This window comes from Cherax quadricarinatus, chromosome 2 (genome assembly GCF_038502225.1).
Source record: "Cherax quadricarinatus isolate ZL_2023a chromosome 2, ASM3850222v1, whole genome shotgun sequence".
Taxonomy (NCBI): Eukaryota; Metazoa; Arthropoda; class Malacostraca; order Decapoda; family Parastacidae; genus Cherax; species Cherax quadricarinatus.
In genome coordinates this window covers 21,956,216-21,963,480 of record NC_091293.1, presented here as the reverse complement: position 1 = coordinate 21,963,480, position 7,265 = coordinate 21,956,216, and positions in this window count along the sequence as shown.

The window sequence follows — 7,265 nt, the reverse complement described above, 5'->3', positions numbered from 1 at the left end:
TTACACAATTAGAAAATCTAATTTCAGTCTGTCTAGGATTAACTCAAGATACAAACATAGATTTTGATGATCTTGAGGTCAAATTCGAATTATTTACACAACGTCTGGAAATAATTAATTCAGACTATACACATTATGAAAATAAATTTCTTGAATCAGATCCATCTGAGGATGAAATTAAAAATGTTTTGGATACTTTTAGTAATCAACAATTAAGGTGGACAGGAGTACAGGCTATCTGCCGCAAAACTCTGTCACAGAGACCTACTGTAACTAGTGGTCAAACACCTGTTACACCTGTAACAACAACAAGTGTCCCATTACCAAGCTTACCTACATTGTCATTACCTATTTTCCAAGGTCATAATTACGAAGAATTCATTAATGGTTTTCAAGCCATAGTAAATTCACGAACTGACATAGATGAGATTGCTAAGTTCAATTACCTTAAATGTCTTGTGAAGGGAGAACCCTATGAACTGATTAAGTCATTTCCGGTGGTTAAGGTAATTATCAAATAGCCTTACGTGTCTTAGCAGACAATTACTTTGATGATGACAAGGCTAGAGTTAGACATACAGTCTTAATATCAAGCTTGAAGCCACCCAAACATTGTTTTTCAGACTTACAGGCATTTAGAATCACATTAGACAATAGTCTCAGATCTCTAGGTGCTAAATATGACCTAAGGCAATGTGATTGGTTTATCAGTGGTATTGTACAAGATAAGTTGTCACCACAAACTATTGAACGATTAAATATTATGTTCAATAAACGCTATTTCACTTGTGAGGAAATTAGCAATGGTTTACAAACAATAGTTTCATGCATGCAAGCAATGAGACAAGATGAAAAATCCACAAATCCTACTGTGGATAATAAACCTTCAACTCAGTATAAAAAGAGTATACCTACTCCCACTAAACCACATAATGGGAAATCCCATATAGGCATTTATCAAGCTGTGAATACAACAGACAGTAAACAAACTGTCACACATAAACGTACTCCAAAATGTGTACTTTGTGATGGAACACATTGGGCACAGTATTGTATTCAATACACATCAATGGAGGCACGTAAACAACGTGTTCATCAGCTGAAAAGATGCATCAAGTGTTTAGGTGAACACAAGGGAGGTAAATGCTCACTGAAGAAGTGTTTATACCAGTGTTTCCTGCAGTGGCTTAGTTAAGAACAATTTAACGAGCATTGCAGTACTAACTTTTTAAGTGGGACATGGGTGACCTTGAAAATGGCACTATAAGACCCGCATGCCACTTACACCCATACTGCGTGTGTCTAGTGAGGTGAATGTCCCTTCCTCGACTTTCCTATTCACCGGTATCCCTTAACTCGTCGCCATTATCTACATATGGGATAAGGGCGAGTTTAGCTGATCCAGGCTAAACAGCGCTCCAAGCCAGCCAGTGAAGGCCAAGTTACAGAATGCCTTTGTGAACGTTCTACAGTGTTCCGGCCGTACCTTCGGTGTTGTGAGAACTAGTTCTTAAGTAGTGAAAATTTGTCTGTCATTCCAAGACACGTGTGCTAGATGTGTTAAGTGCTGCGGGTCTGGAGTAATTAACAAGTAGTACAGTGTTGGTAACTCTCGAGACGACTGTGGGCCCAGTGAATGACCTTGAAAATCGCACTGCGACCCGCAGGCCACTACACCCATATTGCCTGTGTCTAGCGAGGTGAATATCCCTTCCTTGTCCCTTCTCTCTTATGGAATAAAGGCGGTTTCACTGACCCAAAAGTAACAGACTAACTCTTCCATCTCAAGCAGCTGAACTAAAAGTGACCTATGGATGTGAACGAAGTAAATGATGGTGAAGGCGAATTCGTACGTTTTAGAAGTAAGGGAGCTTTGAAAAAAGAAAGAGGATTTCAAAGGAGACTTGCTGCAAGAAACAACGAGAGCAACAACAACCATTGCAGAACGGTTAGGCTTGATTTCCCTGCTAACACTGAGTTTGAGGTCAAGTTTAGATGGTTTTACGAAGCTTCATTAGACAACCCAGAAAAAAACCTTCGGATTCGCTTTCGTCATGACGAGGATAATTACGTTTTTGTTACTAACGACCCAACATTCATAGAAAAACTTCTTACTCATAAATATGCTAACATCCAACTCCAAGCTGCCCCACCAAGATCACCTAAAGTACTTATTGTTATCCACAATGTCAATAAGTACATGGATCCTAAATTCCTGTTGTCAGATCAAGTTGCAAACCCTCGTCGACTTCCAAATGATCTGATATTGGCTGAGTGGATTGGTCAAGGGACTCCACCATCATATATCTACTCTCGTGCAGCGCTTAACAGGAGTTACAAAATAGCTTTGTACAAAGCACCTCACCGTAGATGCTACAAGTGTCAGCGCTGGGGTCACATTGCTTGGAAATGCTCATCTAAGTCACACTGGTGTGCAGTGTGTGCCAAGGCCCATCCTTCTCACCAGTGCTATGATATGATCAAGAAACACCAGACCGTTGCATTAGAATGTATCAATTGTAAGACTCCAGGAGTCACAGCTGCTCATGCTGACTGCAGAGCGAAAGCTGCCCACATCGCCAGCCGCAGAGCTCCCGCCTCACCCATCACCCCCCATGATGAGGCAATAGGCCTACCAGATACTTCATGTCTGAATACTGACCCTTGCCTGAACTCAGACAATATGGTTGAGCGAGTCACTCTGGGAGTACATCAACAGAGCACGATCACGTCTGCTATCAACACTAGTAATGCTGCTGGTGTTGACACCATCTGTCTGGCTGAGTCAGCTGTCAGTCAGCCACCTGACTCAGCTGATCGGGACTTCATACTTCCTGATGACGCTAGTCTTGCTGGGGTGGTACACAACATGCAGCTGCGCATAACAGTACTGGAGAAGCAACAATGGTGTTTGAAACAACAACTTGAGCACCACGAGGAAAAACTTACAGAGGTTGCAAATGAGTACATCAACCCACAGATAGTCAGCCATTATGAAAATGAGTGTGGTGATGATGAACAAACTGATGATTGCAGTGGTGTTAATAATCACAAAAACGATGAATCTGATAGTGGTGTTTACAATCACAGTGAAGATGATAAGGGCAGTGAAGGCCATCATGATAGTCAACCTGATGAGTGTAATGTATTGATAGATACTGAGTGTGGAGATGACCCGGTTGTTGATAATGGTGTATGTATCACTGGTCATAATGATGAGGGAAGTGATACATGTGATGATAGTGATGAGTGTAATAAAAGCGGAGAGTTGAGTGCGAGGGATAGTGTCACCTTCCATACATTCACAGACAAAGAGCGCAGTGACCTCTGTGTACAAAGACTCCCAAGAGGTCTCACTAATGGAAGTGCACTTAGGAGACTCATGGATAAGGATAATACTGATGATATTGATATTGATTATGTCTGTTTGTTATTTAGTAAGTTTTTTCATTTTGCTGAGAAATTGAAAACTATCCCTGGACTTTTATAATGGAACCAAACTCGTATAAACTATCCATTTTAAGTTGGAATATTGCGTCACTTAGAAAAAGATTTTCTGACCTGCATCATAAAGTAACCACTGAATCCATTGATATTGTGTGTCTACAAGAGTGCAGAGTCCCTGAAAAATCCCAACCCCCTAAATTGCCATCGTTTGTTGCATATAACCTCAAATCTACTAATTCTTGTGTTCTATATATTAAAAAATCACTTCCCCATCAACTTCTTGCACATAAGAAAACAGAGGGGCTACAGTATCACGGTGTTAGGATTTATATTGGGAACTCTGCTCTCAACATATTTAACTTGTACGCTCCTGCTGATAAGTTTAATTACTTGGAGCTCCCAACTTGTGCTCAGTCTGAACCTACTCTCATTATTGGTGATTATAATGCAAGACACAAAAGCATTGGAAACTCTCAGTTTGGTAATCGTAATGGCAATCAACTGTTGTCACTCTTAAACAGTCATGATAATGTGCAAATTGTAGGTGACCTTGAACCCACACATATCTATGGAGGTGTCCTTGATCTGTGTCTTGGCTTCAACATTACTTCTGCCAGCTGTGAGTCTTCCATTGTAACAGATATAGCGTCTGATCATTTCCCAAGGCTAACCTCTCTAGATATTGGTAATACTATTCTCCCTGGTGGGATATTCAAACGGAAACGTCTTAATGTTTCCCCTGATCAACATGATGACTTTGTTGCACATGTGACTGACTGGTATAATTCCTATGAGTGTACCTCTGTCGAGACTTTTAACAATGACCTTGTGAGCAGTATTCAGAACTTCTTAGAGCCGCCTCTGAAACCTCCTACTACTCTAAATCCAAATGACTTCCATAATAATCATAAGTCTTATAAAAATCATACCTATTACAATGATTCTAAACTTCGAACATTGAAACGTACTGCTCGCAGACTAGGCCTAGCCTATAGAAACCATCGTACCCCTGAAATGCTGAGCCTCTTCCAAACTGCCCTTGCTGCTGCCAGAGAGCGTATGACAGAGCTGCGGCAAACAGACTGGGAACAATTTGTCAATGGTCTCAATGCTCACACCCCACTTAGCCGGGCATGGAGGGACATAAATAGAATTAAGGGTAACAGAACTGGGCAGATCGCGCACCCTCATCCCTTGCATAGGGCGAATGAGTTAGTCAGTGCTTGGGCTGCTACATCTAGCTATGACAGTCTTCCCAGTACCACACAGGCGAAATTAATGGACAAATATGATGCAAGGGAGAGACTTGTTTGCTTTATGCTCAGCAAGGCAGATGACTGCAACATTCCTTTCACTAATTATGAACTTGATGCAGCACTAACTAAGGGCAACTCCACGTCGCCTGGTGAGGATGGTATTACTTACAACATACTCAGATTGCTGTGTCGAGTACCAGGTAATCCTTTACTTGAATTATATAACATGAGTTATGTCACTGGGGAGCTCCCTAAATCATGGACCAATAGCCTCATTATTCCCATTCCAAAGCCCAATCAACAAAACTCATTTCGCCCAATATCCCTTACTAGCTGCTTGTGTAAAACATTTGAAAGGATGATTCTTAATCGTCTTATGCACAGAATTAAGGAATTCTTGTCACCCCGGTTGCATGGCTTCATGCATGGAAGGAGTGTGCATCATTGCATTACCACCTTTCTCACTCTGCACACTGACAGCTCATACACTACGTTCCTTGACCTTAAATCCGCTTTTGATGTAGCCAACAGACATGTAATCATTAGTGAACTTGCCAGAATGGATGTTGGAGGATGGCTTCTCCGCTGGATTAAAGGTTACCTGTCCAACAGAAAGTCGTCTGTGTTGTTCCAGGGACATAGAAGTGTAACTAAAGATTTTGAATTAGGAACTCCACAGGGAGGTGTGCTTAGTCCCACCCTTTTCAACATTTTGATTAATGCCTTACTTAATGCCATGCCTAGCCAGCCCCATCATTATATGGTTAGTTTTGCTGATGACATAATGATTCACACTACCGGATTCTCCAACACCCAAAACATTCTTAATCATGTTTTAGCCTCGTGTCAGGACCTGGGGTTAATAATCTCAGGGGATAAAACAAAGATACTCAACAGGCGTCCTCCTCGGCAGAGAGGCACAGTTCGTCAGATCCAGTTGCATGATGGGTCTCTTCTAGAATATGTAAGCAGATACAGGTATCTAGGCTTTGAGGTTCCACTACTTGGACCTGTTGTAACGAGACTTTGTCGCCAATACAAAGAAAGGCTGAGAGCACTTAGAGTTGTGGCAGGTTTTCATCCCAGGTATGGTGCTAATGTTAAAATTGTGAAAATGATGTATCTTGCTTATATTAGATCATTGGTTGATTATGCAGCGCCACTACTTGCACTCGTGTCTGACTGGAAGCTTGGAGGGCTGGAAAAACTGCAAAACGAAGCAATGAGGATCATCCTAGGATGCCCTCGTACTGCCAAAATTTTAAATATGCGGAAAGAACTTAATATTCCAAGCATTAGAGATCGTGTTACTGAAAGAAATATCCTTATTGGGGTCAATATGCTTAGGCTAGCCCATTCAAACCCCTGCACAGAAGCCCTCCAAACTTTCCTCAGCACTGGTGAACATCCTTCCAGATGGATCGAAAAAACTGGAACCGACCTCCGCATGAACCAGCTACATGATCTATATCAAGTTGGACAACAGAGACATTTCCCTGCTCCATGGGATATTACCCCATTCCAAACTACCATTCCTCCATTTCCCCCCAAAACTCTTCTTAAATCACAACCAAAGCTTCGTCTTGAAGCCAAACATGATGCCTTAAGCTGTATTGATAACTTAGTCACACAGAACAATCTTTCACAAATTATTTACGTCGATGGTTCTGTTCACCAGTCCACTGGTGCAGCTGGTAGTGCTGCTGTTGTCACACAGAGTGATGGCTCTCATAAAGAAATTGGAGCACGCATCAATAACTGGGCCTCTACCCTTCAAACAGAACTGTTTGCCATACTCCTTGCACTCAAATGTGTCCATGTATCTAAGGTTGACACTTTAATTGTAACTGATTCTCTGTCATCCATAAATGCTCTCAACTCATTAAGTATAAATTGTGGCATGCTTTTGTCAGAAGCCAGACATAGATATGGTAAGATTGTGGACAGTGGAGTCAGAGTGCACATGCTGTGGATTCCATCTCACATTGGTCTTCAGATGCATGATAGAACTGATAAATTGGCTAAGCTGTATGCTTTCAAAGAGGGGGTAGATTACAATCTTGGGTTGTCATTTAGCAGTTTGAGAACAATAATACGAAAAGAACTTCAAATGAACTTTATTGACTTAAGACTTAGGGAGATTGACACAAGTCAGTCCATCTATCATCATTCCATCATGCAGGAGGAGCCACATGTCTATGGTGCATCCAACAAGATAAGCAGACTCTTGGATGTCACTACTGCCCGGCTCCGGCTGGGTTACAAGTATCTTTGGCAGGTTAAATCACCACCACCAGATGTAGACCAAACGAAATGTAAACTTTGCCAGATGGACTATTGTCACACATTGCGTCATTATGTACTGGAGTGTGATAAAATTAATGAATTTAGAAACAACTCACTCAGAAGTGTTCAAGAAATGGCTAAGTATTTTATCCACAGTGGTATATTGCAGACCATTCTGGAGAAATACCCTGACTTTGCTAGCTGTAAATAAAGCATTACCACATGTGTGCATGTGTGCATGTGTGTGTGTGTGTGTGTGTGTGTGTGTGTGTGTGT